Consider the following 16,505-nt stretch of genomic DNA (forward strand, 5'->3'; position numbering starts at 1 on the left):
ATCAGCTGGTGGCCTGCGGGGCGTAGGTGGCCCACCCTTTGTCTAAAACTATACAGCATAAGAATTGTTATAAATAGACAAATGAAATCATAGCTCTCCTCTTAATTTACACAGCTAAACATTGTACGTTGCAAACCATCCATTCCTGTCAAAGGTGAGGAAAAGCAATTTGCAATGGATTAACTAGAAAATTAATTAGCTAAGTTACTTGACATCAGTTTTTGCGGGTTGTTTTTTTTTTGTTTTAATATCAAAATTGCTATTAATGGGGTTCATGCATTTTAAAATAAAAGAGCAAGGTTAATTCCTGGTACAATACATTTTAGCAATAAACTAACAAGTCTTTATTTCCTACTATTTTCTAAATAGCTAAAGACCAAGGTTGGCATGATCTATTAATCTTAGGGAACTTTAACTAACTGCCACTGTAGCCTTATATAGATGACATGCATCAAATTGTGCTGGCTATTATAACACTGTGACAAGATTTTCATGATAAATTCTGAAAATGGGATTTATAACATATTAAACAATGAAATGTTGAATTGGGTGACTGCCCACAAGAAGATATTCAGGGGAATGGATATTGTCCCTCTTGCACATTGGTATATATTGACAGTGATCTCACAAAACTGGGTGACTGACAGATGAAATTTAATGATGATAAATGTACATTGGAAAATATAATTCTAACTACACATACAAAATGATGGGGTCTAAATTAGCTGTTACCACTCAAGAAAGATCTTGGAGTTGTTGTAGATAGTTATGTGAAAATATCTGCCCACATATATACATATAGAAATTAGAATTCAAAAAGAGACCGACAAGCGTAACAAAAATGATTAAGGGTATAGAAAAGCTTTCATATGAGGTGAGATTAAAGACACAGACTGTTCATCTTAGAAAAGAGATGACTTAGGTGGGATATGATAGAGGTCTATCAAAGCATGAATGGTGTGGAGAAAGTGAATAAAGAACTGTTAACCCTTCACATAACTAAACCAGGGGTCACCCAATGAAATTAATAGGCAATAGGTTTCAAACAAACATAAAGTACTTCTTAAAACAATGTGCAGTCAACATGTGAAAGTCATTGCCAGGGGATGAGGTGAAGGTCAAAACTAAACTCGGTTCAAAAAAGAATTCGATAGCCAAGATGGACCTATCCTCCAGGAACCTATTACCCAAGATTGTCAGGAATGCAACTCCATACTCTGGATGTCCCTAAGCCTCTGACAGCCAAAAGCTGGGACTGGATGATGGGATGAATCCCTCAGTAAATTGCCTTACCTTCATTCCCTCTGAAGCATCTGGTACTGGCTAATGTTGAAAGGCACGATATGGGCTAGTTGGACTGTTGGTCTGACCCAGTATGGCCATTCTTAGTTTGACTATCACCTGCCTCATTGTAATTGAGAAGAGGTCTGGGGAAAACCTCTACTTGCCCAGTTAGGTCAAAAGTGGAATAGAAAGTTGTTGATTAGCTGGTTGTCAGTTGTGTGTCTCTCTGTAGAGCCAAATACTTTATTTGTGTTTAAATTGTTTTGCAAATCTTGAACATTTATGCTATGATTCTCATAAAAGGGTCTGGCTGCAGGAGTCTGCAAGAACTGCCCCAGAGTTCAATGGTGACATCTCTATACTTCCAAGACTCATGTCTTAGCAACTAGAGTGTGTATAAGTATGACCGCTGACATGGTACCATAGTAGAAGTAATATCTTGCAAAGCAAAGAGGTTGCTGCTACTTCAAACAATAACTACCCAAAGAAAATCTGGATGAGGCAGGGGACAGAAAGATGCACCTATTCCCTTCTCTCATGAATCTTACCAATATTGTGGTAGTGTCTAAATGAGATCAGGGCTCTATTAGGCTGTACAGGTAGACCCAGGAGAACAAAGCTTCCCTATCAGAGGTGAGAGAAGTGGGAAGAGGATCTGGTGGAAGCATTCCTGTGGAGCTGGGCGAGTGGGTTATCGTGAAGCCGATGTTGAACCCCTCACTCCTCCAGCTAATGCTTGAGGCATGGTGGATGCCTGGCAGCTGTCCCACTCTGTTGCCTTCAGATTTGGTGGCAGGAAATGGGAAAGAAGAAACAGTATCTTTCCCCTGCTCCTAGACCTCTCTTCTTCACTTCAGTGTGGGGTGCACACAGTCCACACTAAAGACTTGTCAGCACAGGGAAATGACATTGTTTTATAATGTCCTTTGTTTGCAGGGTTGTAGCTGTGTTGGTCCCAGGATATGAGAGAAAACTAGGTGGGTGAGGTAATATCTTTTATTGGAGCTTCACAGAGAAGAAGAGCTCTGTACAGTTCGAAAGCTTGTCTTTTCCACCAACAGAGGTTGGTCCAATAAAAGATATTACCTCACTGACCTTTCATTGTGTTATAACATGTTAATTAGCATCTTAGATGATATATTTTAAAAATCATGTCAATTGGCTAGACCATGGCCAGCTGACATTTTAAACACAAGTCCATGGCTGCACAAGGTGCTAACACATATTCAGCATCTTATTAGTTAATGTGTTACAACCTGGTGTTGCTTCCCAGTAGAAATAAGCCCCGATAGAGGAGCATGACCTTAGAAGTGTCCCTCTTGTTGTTTGTAGTAAATCAGTGGTGAGGTGGTGTTTAAAATGTGTACGTGAATATATACTACTTCTGTTTTAGAAAAAACAGAAGAGGTCACTCTCCCTAGGCTACTGTATTAGAATACACAATCACAATTAAGAAAAGTGAAAATAAAGATACATCCTTCAGAATATCAAGTTTGTTTAATATCCATTCAATACCTGGTGTGTACAATTACCAAACGAGAGGAAAAATATACATTCTGTTACATGACATGATAAACTATTTATCTTGATGGGAAAATAAATCTTTGTATTTAAAGCAAAGGATATGGTTTAGTATTTTCAAAACGTGTGGGAACTCTAAACACATTTTTAACACAGTATATCTACATGAATAAGGTACTTCAGTTCCTTTAGCAATTACATGGTTTACTGGTTCCAATTATACATGAAATCTCTAGAACACAAGGATCTATAGATACAAAGTTGTTCTGATGCTTTTGGTGTTGGTCCAGATCCCACAGCACGATAGCCCTATTTTCTGGTTCACAATCAATGCAGCCAGAATCTCACAAGAACAGGCATGAGCTCAAAACTCTATGCAAACAGATGATCTCTTGTGACATTTTCGGACAAAAACAGCTCACAAGATTTTGGCACCATTGAATTGATTTCAACTTTAACATGGATGCACCTTGGTACTATCTTCTCATCTCACATCTAGTTCAAATCAGATTCCCTGATATAGTAAGTAGAAGGTAATAATGTTGCCTTTTTTTAATCTTCCATTTCTGAGTACTGAACTGGAAACTTCAACTGTGCTCCGTGCTAGGTCTTGACAAGGGATTGTGGAAGGAATGTATACAATAGCTGCCTGATGTGGAAGGAAAACCAAAGGGGGTTATAAGTGACCAGAAGTACTGGAGCCCATCCTGAGTGGGGCCAGGAGTGAGTTATAATGTGGGAAATATCCGGTATTAATTATGACAGGAGTCATAGTCCAACCTAAAGATGGCTTGGTCAATAATTATATATAATAAGAATAAGCTAGGTTTCAGCATTTGCTGTACTCACAGTACCATCTTCTGTTATTGCACACATTGGCACTGTCTGCTCCCATTGAGCTGGGAGTGGGGCTTGTGTATTTAAGGGTGGAATTTGGCTCCCAGCTATTACAACCTTCACTAATGCTGCAGTGTAGTGTAGTGGCTGCACAGGCACCGTAGGGAGAATATACCCTTTTGCTGATGTCTGATTCAAAATCATAAAGATGTCCCATATCCTAGTTAATCTTGTAGTCATGTATCCTTTTTAAAACCTGTGAATAGCATTTGGGATTTATATATCATTACTATGATTCATAGTTGTTGGTATTGGTTTCAGTTCCTGGTGTTGTGGACATTTCAAAGTGCCTATATCTCAGCACTATAGGCTGTTCTCAGTTACATCAGTATCAATCTGCAGTGTCTCCATTGAAACTGGAGCTGCCAGAGCTTGATGAGCTACAGGGTACTGTGCAAGATTTACTTGTTCACTCAGTCCTCTGACTAGCAATGGACTTAGGTGAGCATCTACTGTAGGTTAGATAAATGGCCAGTATTTTAATAATTGATATGCCCAAAAGAGTTCCTGCAGTCCTTTGTACTAATTCTAGGGGCTTTGCTGGAGTTACCCTGTATTTACCCTGGTGTAACAGCCTCATTTAACCAGACATAAAACTTGTAAGATAGCAAATAAATCTTTTCACTTAATTTAATCTTTCCATAGTATAGCATAACTAACTCATTTCACTCACATGTCACGTAGAGTGAGTGAATAAAAATACCCATTAATGTAGTAAAGCTTTGAAATGTAATATCAGATTAATTGCACCAACAGCTTCACATGGGCTCAGTCTTTAAAACCTTTTTTTATTAAGACCTACTGTCACACTCTGCTTTCACACAAGATCCTGAAGGTTGTCAATCAAATTAGTGTTTCTATACATATGCTTGAAGAAAGCAGGAAAAATAACCCAAACAGTCAAACAGCCCTCATTCACAGGAGCATAACTGCTAAAGAATTCTATTCTCTCTCCACACCCAACACCTGAGTAAAAAAGCCCTTAAAATATCTGAAAGGTCAAAGATACATCTACCGGGAGAGAGGCCCTTTCTGTGTCTGCCATCTTGATTTCAGGCCTGTTGCCCTTCACTGGTAATTGAGGTGTCACTCAACAGCAGATATTGTAGGTAATAAAACTGCAAGAAAGCAAGCTTGTAATTTTAGACTACTCCAAGTAGCTGACCCAAAGCAGGTAAGGCTTCAGAAGCAGCCTCTCTAAAATTAACTACTCTCGCCTTGTAACTTGTGTAAAACTAGGACTGTGAACGTGTGTTATCTAAAGGTTTTTAGTCAGTCAATCTAAACTAATTGCTACAATTTATAGTAAAAGGCTTATGTTTTTAACTTAGATGAACAATATATTTTTAATTCATATTGTCATGCAAATAATATGGTATCCCATAAGATATGTTTCACATTCAAATTATATAGATATAAGTCTGAAGTCAGGATGCCACTTTTGTACTCTAGTTTATGGGGAGTTTTTATTGGGAGAAATTTTCAACGTGGACAATTACAATATTTTAGTGCATATGTTTTCCCTACTCCCTTTTCCCAGCAGTACAGCATGATAGGGCTGCTACACACATGGGTTTTGTCCACCAGATAAACATGAAAGTTTTCAGGACCAGACTCCAAAGAGAAACTGCTGAGCTCCAGTTCATTTGCAAATTTGACACCATCAGATCAGGATTAAACAAAGACTGTGAATGGCTATCCAACTACAGAAGCAGTTTCTCCTCCCTTGGTGTTCACACCTCAACTGCTAGCAGAGCACCTCACCCTCCCTGATTGAACTAACCTCGTTATCTCCACACTGATTTATACCTGCCTCTGGAGATTTCCATTACTTGCATCTGAAGAAGTGAGGTTCTTACCCACGAAAGCTTATGCTCCCAATACTTCTGTTAGTCTCAAAGGTGCCACAGGACCCTCTGTTGCTTTTTATGAAAGTTTTGGTGATTCAAAATCTGTGTGAGCACAGAGTAGGATGTTTGGTTTTTGAATTCATGCCAAGATTGTAAAATTAAACTAAGCACTATGGGGCAGGGACTGTCATTGATTATATGGTTGTACAGCCTGCAGCACAATGGAACCTTGACCTAACTGAGGCCTTTCATACTGTTAAACACCCGTGGCTGGCTCATGTCAGCGACTCAGGTTTGTGGGGCTCAGGCTGCAGGACTGTATAATTGCTGTGTAATGACATTTGGGCTCAGGCTGGAGCCTGGGCTCTGGGACCTTCCTCCTTTGCAGAAGGCCTTGGGCTCCATGCAGAAGGAGGCATTGTTATACTTGGACCCAGCAGAAAAGGAGATACAGACTCAGAGGGAGCTGATAAAAACACAGCTGTCCTCTGTGCTTGCTTTATTGTTCAGCTAGCAAAACTGAAAGCAACATGTAAGTAAGGCATTTTTCTGAGGAGGGGGAGGTACTCAAACATTTAAAGGGCGAGGGCATCACATTCCTCCTCCCTACTTTAAAAAGCTTCATATAGATATATATAGATATATAAACATAAAACACTATATAACCCAACAAAAATTGTAGGTGGGCTACTATGGATGCTTAAATTGCAAGAGATTATTCTGCCCTGGAATAGCAATTCATGAACCAAACAATTTATAAATTCAGGTGCACCACTGGCTTTTGCACTCGCTTAGGATAACATGATGATGGCAGTGCAGCAATATCCTGAGCAACAGGATCACTGGCAAGGCATCAACTGGATCTAATATGGAATCAAATGGATCTGGTACCAAAGTTTGTCTCAACAAGTCTTTGAAACTAGGAGTTGTGATGGGAGGAAGTTTGATTAGAAGAACAGAAAGTCCTACGGGAACATCCTTGGACTCCAGTAATGGTCCATATTCAGTTTCCATAAAATACTGTCAGATAGGTGCAACACAAATGAAACAGGTCCCATGCATTTTACAACTTCTCCAGGTACCTACTTCACTCCACAATCATAGTTGTGAGTCCATACTAAGTCCTTGACTTGACAAGAACAATGATGCATCTCACATTGTCAATCAATTTGCATATCTTGGGATTTGGCTACACTTGAGGCAATATCAGGATGTAGTAGGTCCCAAGAGATATGCAAAGATTGCTTCAAGAAAAGAATTGCAGGTGACTCCTGGGTAGTGGCATGTGGTATGTTCATGTTGCATGTGGTAGACAAGCAAGAAATTGTCCAATTTCTGTGGATGACTCAAAATAGACTTGTTAGCTTTTAAGGCATGATACACAAATTGTGTAAATGGAGATTCTTATGATCCAACACTGTACTCTGTAGTACCATTCCCTTCACAAAGGAACGCACATATTCCTTAGAGGTTTCTTTATTGATGTCTGTGCTAGTGATGGGTAACCTAGCTATCAAAAGGAGATAGAACACTTAGTCCAAAGTTTCTTTGAGTTGACGAGAGCTGGGGCATGGCAGGCACAACAGCCCATCAGCATTGTCAATGCTAAGTCACTTTATGGAATTGAATAGTATAGGAATGAGCTTACCGTAGAAACGTCCATCATTTTATATGAGCAGCAGCTAATGATGGAATTCCATGTTTCAGTTCAAAAATTGAAATGAATGGGTGATGAGCCATCAGCGTGGTAAAATGTCTACCATACAGCTAGGTATGGAACTTCCAAAGTCCAAAGATAATACTGAGAGTTTCTCACTCTGTTTGTGCATAGTTCTTCTCAGGTGTAGTGAGTTTTCATGATACAAAGGCAATTGGTTTCTCCATGCCATTAGGAAAAATGTAGGAAAGCACTGAAGCTTATGGCGAAGCAGCACAAGCCATTGCAGTAATAGCGAAGCTGATAACAGTTTCTTTGCTTCCTTAAATGCACATTCACACCCTTTAGTCCACGTCCATTTTTAATTTGCTTGCAACATGTCATCTAATGGCACCAATATTGTCACCAGCTGAGGCAGAAATTTACCATAGTAGTTAAACAGTCCTAAGAATAATCGTAACTGTGACACATTCTCTAGCGGTGGTGCTTCAAGAAGCACTTTCTCTGGCGAGTTCCTTAAGCCCATGGCATCAATTACATGTTCAAGGTATTCAGATGAAAATTTTAAAAACTCACATTTGTCTCAGAGCCCTGGCAACTGACTCAGGTGTGTGGGGCTCAGGGTTAAAAATAGCAGTGTAGATGTTCCCAGTTGGGCTGGAACCTGGGCTCTGAAACCCAGTGAGTTTGGACTCTTGCTAAGCACTCCCTGGTTTGTGATTTTACAATGCAATAAGCACTGTTTATGTCAATAAAAGGTTGATTCCTCTTCCCCTCATCCTTAAAGAATCACAGATATTAGATGTGGAAAAGACCCATTAGGTCACATCTAGTTCATTGGTCATGGCAATATATAATTGTTCCTATAGAACTTTAATAAGTGCCTTATCCGCTTTAGTTTTAAATGATTTTGCTGACGAAGGGAGCTTCCACCATTTCCCTTGGGAAAATATTCCACAGTTTAAGAACATTTTCCTGTTGTTATGCCAACTTTTTCCTTTGTCGGTTTTATCCCAAGTTTAATTTTGGGTCTGTCACTTAGGAGCTGATTGGCCAGGTATTGGAGTAGCTGGATTCTGGCTGAGCCTTATACTGCTGCACTTTAGTACTTCCTGCTATGGCTTATGCAGTTTGCCAAACTTTCACACTGATCTTTCGAGGAGAGCTTTCATTGACAACGCAGGCTTTATAGTCTTAGCTCTCAACCTTCTATATTGTCTTTTTCATAACACTATAATAACAGCAGAGTGAACTCAATATATTTATTCACAAAAAGCACCGGTGACTCACGTTTTGTATTGTTCAACTAGCTGTAAATAATAGCCTGCTGTTAAGAGATTTTTCACAAACCTTGAATCTATGAAGAAGTGAATGCCTACATTGTATGTCTATTCAGTCAATGAGCTTGCCTTTAAACGTCCAACCATCTGTCTTTGTATTCTGCAGAGGCTGTGATTTATTTCTTGAGTCAGAATGATAAAAATAGTAGGCTGTGGGGCTTGTCGAACCATGACTGAATGGTAATACACAGCACTGTTAGCTACATGCTGTAAAAGAGCAAAGTGTCACAGTTCAGGGCAACTGTATCTCTATTTCCACCCTATGGTCCCTCAAAGGTACCCGCTCCTGAACCATCACCTCTGTCTCTCTCTCTCTCCTTACTGGGATTTTTCCAAGCTGCACGTTTCCAAGCTGTGTACACTGTGCTATTCCCAGCGAACCAGACTGCTTAAACAGGCCAGCATCTCTGCTTTTCATTTTCTTCAACGGCTATGAACAACGTAAGTGCTGGCAGTCAAGAACTTACCACATAGCAAATTTATTCTTAAAGTGAAAGCCTTACAGCAAAAACATATGAGGGGGAAATAAATCAAAATTTCGATATGTATGCAAAAAGCTTGCCAGAGGTCACCAGTAAGCTTTATGGGGCCTCAGTAGGCCAAAGTTCTTCCAACCCTTCCCAGGAAGGATGGGAGCCCCTTTGGACAGACGGTCCTGTCCATTTACTGGATAAGAAAGAGGGCTGTGAGTCAGTTTAAACTCAGGCTATTTATCCAAAAGTGTCACTATGTCTGTTGGTCGCTGGAGAATCCAGTTGGAACCAATATATGCAAGGCTGTCCATAAGGCGCTGCTTCACTGGAGGTGTTACAACTTGAGCGAATTGTCCTACTCACCCCCCACTATTCTTAGTTCCTAGCAGAGCTGTGGTCACTAGCCCCCACCATGAAATTACACACAGTCCTTGGCCCACACTAATGCATACACTTAATACAGTAAGACTACCAAAGGTAGTCCAGTAACTTGCCATATGTGTGGCAAACAGATCCCGGGAAGCCATCTTTTCTAGCATTACCCTTAGAACAGGAACTGAGGCTGCTTGAGCTCAATCTTTGCTGCACTGAAGAATCATAAATGTAAAGATGGAAAAATTATTAAGTACTGAGAAAAATCATTGCAAAATAAAGATAAACGGAAATTTTGCAGTGCGTGTCTATAGAGCAAGTGCCAGGCCTAGCAAAATGAATGCTAATCCTATATTACCAAATGATTAAAATTAGTGAATTAAATGAAGCATGTATCTGTTGTATAAGCTGAGGGGTGGGGAGAGGCAGAGAGAATTCTCAACACAATACAAAGATTTTTTTTCCCCCAACTGAGCACCAACCGTCATTAAATACATCAATTCTGGCTCACAGTATCCCCACTGGGGTCGGTAAGAACTGTGCCTAAATCAGGTGAGCAGGATTTAATCTTTAATGATGTAACTAAAAATCAATCAATAAGAAACCAAATTCTATTGGCACAAAGGGCAGGAAAGGAAAACTAGAGTTGTAGCAGGTGACCAAACATACAGCAGCAACTTCCTTTCTTGGGAGACTCATTTATTTTTACTATTTCTCTAGTGGTTCATTTTTATATTGGGAAAAGAACTGCAGGATAAAAATTACACCATGCAAGATCAGTTCTAACACCATCCATAAAGTGGTGTTTTCTATTTGCAGGGCCATAAAAAATAGAAATGTACAATTTAGTGTTATATACATATATATAGAGAGAGATTGCTCATTATTACAGCAAGGGGTTAGTAGTACTGTCAGGCAGATGGCCAGGTTCTGCCCACTGCGCCACATGGATAGTTCATGTCTATAGTATTTGTACTTCAACCACATTGAAACACAATCCACTCGTCCTCTGCCATTCTTTGAGGGGATGCTACTTGTGGGCTGTTGAATTCAAGCCATCTGAATAAGGTTTATTTAAGTGTTTGAGTACAGTAGAACCTCAGAGTTATGAACCCCTTGGGACTGAAGGTTGTTCATAACTCAAATTTTTGTAACACTGAACAACACATTATGGTTGTTCTTTCAAAAACGCTTACAAATGAACATTGATTTAATACAGCTTTGAAACTTTACTATGCAGAAGAAAAATGCTGCTTTTAGCCCTTTTAATTTGAATGAAACAAACACAGAAACAGTTTCCTTATCTTGTCAAATCCAGCCTGAGCCCAACCATCTACATAGTGATTTTCAGCCCTGCAGCCCAAGACCCGCAAGCCCAAGTTAGGTGACCCGTGCCAGCCGTGGCCATGCTGCGGGTCTTTTATCCTTGTGTAGATGTATGGCATATAATCTACAGTAAACACTTTTCACAAAACGAGCACTCTGTATCAGAACACTCAGACGTCATTCTCTAAGGAAATCTGCACAACACCTTCAAAAGATAAGCTGAGAGTTTAAATTCATAACTTTGCTAGATACTAAAAATCATGGACTGAATAGAGACACTGGATCTATGGCTTATCACAACAATCTATAACCCCCACACACACACCCAGAACTTCCTTTTGCCCCCCACTCTCTTCCTTTCCTCCCTGTGACTGGAGGGTGGTTAACAGGCCCCTTCATCTTGACTGGGCCCTTGAAATATGTGTTAACTACTCATGCTAAACAATTTGTTCCACTTTATATTTTAGCTGTGACACTCCAAGTATGTTTCCCAGACCAGAAAAAAGAGCTCTGTTTAAGCTTGAGCGCTTTACTCTCTCACCAACAGAAGTGAGTCCAGTAAAAAATGTTACCTCACTCACTTTGTCTCTCTAACATCCTGGGACCAAACAGAAGTGTAGCCAAGGATGGGCCTGAGTGGGCCGCGACCCACCCACTTACCATACAGGCCCACCCAACTCTGAGAAGGGGTGGAGTGCTGCCACAACAGCCTGGAGCTTCACTTGGGCACCTGAAATCCAGGACAAAGCGATGCACCCACCCTTTAAAAAGCTACACGCCAGCAGCTCTGCCTTGTCATTTTCTGAGTCGTCCCAGGCGCGTGCCCAGCTCGGCAGGTGAACAGGGCCGGCTCCAGGCACCAGACAAGAAAGCACATGCCTGGGGTGGCACATTGTAAGGGGCAGCATTCCAGCCAATCTTGGGGTGGCACATTCCGGCCGGCCTGCTGTGGTTCTTTTTTTTTGCTTTGGCAGCCCAGTCCACAGCTCCGGAGCCCCCAGCCGGCTCCCCGCGCTCTGCCAGTCCCAGCCCAGCCCAGCAGGGGCACAGACCCCAGCCCGGGGGGCAGGAACTAGCGATCCCCGCCACTCACCGTGCCGCCGGGCTCCCTGGGACGTGCCACTCCCCGCCGCCTGCACCGGCCTCTGCCTCCCGTGCCACTCTGAGTCCAGCCCAGCCAAGCTCCTTTAAAGAAACGGCTGAGCCAGCACCTCCTGCAGCCCCCGGGGGCTCTGCCTGCCTGACCGGGAGAGGCACCCCAAGGCCGGCTGCGAGCGGGCTGCAGAGCCTGGATGCCCACGGGTGGAGGGAGTGGGCGGGCATCACCCTTTACCCTGCTGCGAGCATCCTTGACCGCCCTCCCTGCGGCTGCCCTTTTTGCTTGGGGTGGCAAAAAAGCTAGAGCCAGCCCTGCAGGTGAAGCCCTGTGGAAGAGGGTGTGGCATTGGTGGAGATGCTGAGCTAGCACAGTCTGTCATTGCCCGTCCATCCAAAAGTCGCAGCCCACCCAAATTTCCACTCCTAGCTATGCCACGGGAACCAACATGGCTACAGCAACTCTGCATATAAAGAGAGGAAGAAAATGTGCAACTTGAACTGAACAAAAAGGGCACTGGCTAGTAAAATGAGACAAGCGGAGAGCAATGGTGCCCTTTCAGATATTTCTTTAGAGGCGGGGCAAATTCCAGTCCCCGCCCTGCCAGCAGGGACTCTATTCAAGTGCCCACTTGTTCCCCCACTCTGCTTCCTGCTCCTGCAAGAACCCTGGGTCTACCTCTCTCCTGCTCACACAGCCCATGAGCTAGTGCCATCAGGAGTCAAGTTCTTAGCGAACCCCCTGAGCTCCACCGTATGGGAACAGACTCACAACACCATTTGGCCCAGCCACCCATCTATACGGAGGAGCGGCCAGGTCAAAGTTCAATGGCATTGTGACCAAACACCCAGTACAATGTTATGGACCACTCTAGCAGCAGCTGTACTGATTAGTAGGGGGCCTTTGTTTACAAGTGTCAGGCCGTGACCCCCCCGGCTCCACAGGCTATGGAACTTTGAGCAGGTATAAAAACCTAGGCGGGGGTGGGGGCACACCCTCATTGGCACCACTGCAGAGAACTAAGAGGAAGCTGAACTGGGGAAAGCCATAGAAGAAAGTGTGTGTGAGTGAGTAAGAGAGAGAAAGAGTATTAGAACATTTCAAAATGTTGACAGAAAAGAATATTGGGAATTTTTAAATTGTTTTTAATATGTTTTATGATGAGCTCCAATTAATGTAGATATTACATAGACTCACCCACACCCACTGTAGTTAGGGTTTTGTGGCTCTTTTTCAAATAGTAAAATTAGGCTTGTGAGGAAAGACAGGTTTGGCCTCCACTTGTCTATAGGGTGTGGTCAAAGTGAAACTTCCTGACACATTTCTCCGTACTGTGCAACAGATGAAGACATTCACCATCTTTGGAAACATTTTCATTCTATGTGAGTGCAAGTGAGAAAAGGAATTAGCGTTCTGTGGCTCAGCTCGCTGTAGCCAAGAATGCCAGGCTTCCAAATAAGGATGGTCGTTCGATTGTCAATTTAGAGAAGAATCCTTGCCGTAAGAATTAATATAAAGGGCAAAATTCAGAGGTGATGTGTAAGGCTGGGTAAACTAGACCGACCCTTTATGGTCCCTTAGGCTAGCTTGTGCCTCAATTGACATGCATGTACAGAAGCATAAGGTGGTATAAGGTGCTCCTTACTCCTCTCTGCAGACTACCCATATTGCGGGTTACAATGTGAGGGGGCAAGCAGCCTTTATGGAGCCACTTTTCTCTCTCCAGCACAGGTCAGTGTATAAAGCGGAGTTTTAGTTCTCCCTTTGCCCACCCTGATTTGGCCATCACAGCAGAGCAGCATGGCCACCAGTAATCTCCATGCTTGGTGCTTGCAATTTACTAGAACAAGTTTTCTCAAGAGATTTTTTTTCTGAACATGGCACTTTGCAGAATTGGCCCTGTGTCTGCATCCCACAAATGAAATCAGCCAAGACTGAAACTAGCATCTATTATGAGTTAGGGTATGTCTACACAAGGATGAAAGACTTGTGGCATGGATGCAGCTGGCCTGGGTCAGCTGACTGGGGTTTGTGGGGCTAAAAATCACTGTGTAGATGTTTGCGCTTGGGCTGGACCCCAAGCTGTGGTATCCTCCACCCTCACAGGATCCCAGAGCTCAGGCTCCAGCCCAAGCCTGAACATCTACACAGCTATTTTTCAGCCCCAGAGCCTGAGCCCTGCAAGCCTGAGTCAGCTGACCCAGGCCAACCATTATTGCTCTCTGTGTAGACATACCCTTAATGGCAGTTCTTCTGCCAGGCCACTCAAAAGGAAGTCTCCTTTATTATTATTTATCAGTAGTATGGCAGAGTTTATGAGCCCTGCTCATGGAACAGGGCCTCATTGTGCTAGGTGCTAGACAAACACAGAGCAAAAAGACAGTCCCTGCCCCAAAGTGCTTCCATCCTCTCTGACAAGCTAGCAGGGTCTCTTTAAGACGGTTTCAGCCTCTCTGCCAATCTTACAGAAGGTGTAATAGAGAATTGCAACAGAACATTTACAGCCAGGGATCATTATAATTCAAACACGAGACCAACCTCGAATCCTGAGTCATTAACTCAACCTTGTTATTTATATCCATAATGGGTCCTCGGAGCAGCCCTGAGAAATTCACAACTTTTGTTTCAGGGAATTTTACACAAAGCTTTCACAAGCATACCCACTATCACTTTCCCTCACCTCACCCGACCCCTAAAAGGAAAAACATTTCACATTATTTCCAGTTGCTACAAATTTACTATTTTCTCATCAGAAACATATGAACATGGAATTTTTGCATTTTCGTTAGCCAGAAGCTACCAGCACTCAATAATGGACCCATTTTCACAAGAAAATGTGCCAGGTTATGCTAACAATTGTGTGGAAATGGGCTAATTTTTGAGATTTTAAATGCATTTTAATGACTTTTGAGTAGGGTTACACCAATGTTACAGAGTTTTTAACTCCTCAACTCTCCAAGACCGTCTAAAATTGTGGATAATATTTAAAAGAATCAAGTAGGAAAAATGACAGTGATTTCTCAGGTTAGTTCAGGGATTAGCCTGCTGACTCCTGCAGAACATTCTACAGCAGGTGTGGCTAGCGAATACACATTTGCTGCGTTACCAAAATAGTTATTGTGTATTGCGTATGATTATGAATAATGAGGTAAGACGAAAAATTAATCTATTTGTGGTTTTGTGAGATGCTTATCACCATAGTATTTAAATTGAAACCTACTGTACTGTAGCTATGTGGTGAGTCTAGTTTAAAATTGATACGCATTATATTCACTTTTCATTTGATCATTGCTCCCACTCATACCCTCTCGGCAATGATTCTGTGGTTACTTGAAATAGATATTCTTTTGAAACAGAAGGAATTTCAGGATCTACCTGTTGTGTCTGGCAGCAGAGGAGGTGTGCATTTGCTAGCCACACCTCCTATAGTTTGTGCTGCAGCAGCTGGACGATTAATAGCTATTTTCTATTAATGATAGATTTTTAAGGTGGACCAAAATACCTATAGCTTAATGAAGAAAAATGCTGATTAAATGGGCTTGATTCATTTCCAGTTTTATTTACCCCTTCACACAAAACAAGCACCTTCTTTTTTGAAATGCTCATCTAGAGGCCCCCTACTCTTATTTCATGGGAACCTGATTAAGCATATTAGTTGGCCCACCAGGGCCTGGGTTTTAATCTCTGCAGTCCTCCAAGGCCACTGCTGTTCCAGATGATCTTGTTAAAGTAGGTACTATGCCTGTGGCGGGATACGATTAGGAAGCCAAACTTTTTTATGTTCTTCAGCCACAAAGCTCATATTGCCTTTGCCATTTTGTAACAAAACCACAATTATCACAGGCTGATTTTGACAGAAATTCAAGACTGCTCAATAAAAACGATGAGTTGAAAGCTCGTGTAGACTGGCTGCCAGACACAACAGGGCTGTGAATAGCACAGTCTGTGTTCAGCAGAAATAGTCATTTTCAGATTAGGCTTGCTTGCCTATCTAATCAGATTTTCTGCCCTTTTTTTTTTTAACCATATTATTAGGTTCTTTTTACATGTTCAGCTTAGGGTTTAATAGTAACCAGCAGCTAGCACTAAATAACCTCCTAGGTGGCTACTCAGCACAGGAAACTATTTGTTAGGCATCTTCTAAGTGATGATTCCCAGCTTTTCAGAAAACTATGCCACTTTTTCACCAGAAAAAGCCCACAGCTGAACCAGTCTGCTGTCTCCTTATCCTTCCCCATCCCTGCGTCTAGAGACTTCCTCACACCCTTCCCCAGTAGCTAGTAACCAATTTGTCTCCCTTCTGTTTACCATTGACTCCTGCTGTCCCTTTTCATGTCGCTTCCCACCCACCCTTGATGAATTTGAAGTCCAGCTGCTTCTCTGGGCCCCAGAGATACATCTACCTGCCTTCTCATACAAAGCCTTTGCAGTTCTCCATGTGCACACACATAATGTAGCGTGGCTTGCTCCCCACCAGGAGACATCAAATGGCAGAATGTTCAGAGGAAGCAGCGCTGCCAGTGGAAAGGGTGGGGCTCAGAGCAGCAGTGAGGAGACGCAAAACTATTTATGTGAAGGTGTTTGACTTCCCACTACTGTGAGTTCTCTTGTGTGTGGATATTCAGGACCTTTGAGGCTGGATGGCCTTTCCCCGTCCACTCTGTTACCAGCAAATACCAGCTTTGAGGC

This window comes from Malaclemys terrapin, chromosome 11 (assembly GCF_027887155.1).
Source record: "Malaclemys terrapin pileata isolate rMalTer1 chromosome 11, rMalTer1.hap1, whole genome shotgun sequence".
NCBI lineage: Eukaryota > Metazoa > Chordata > Testudines > Emydidae > Malaclemys > Malaclemys terrapin.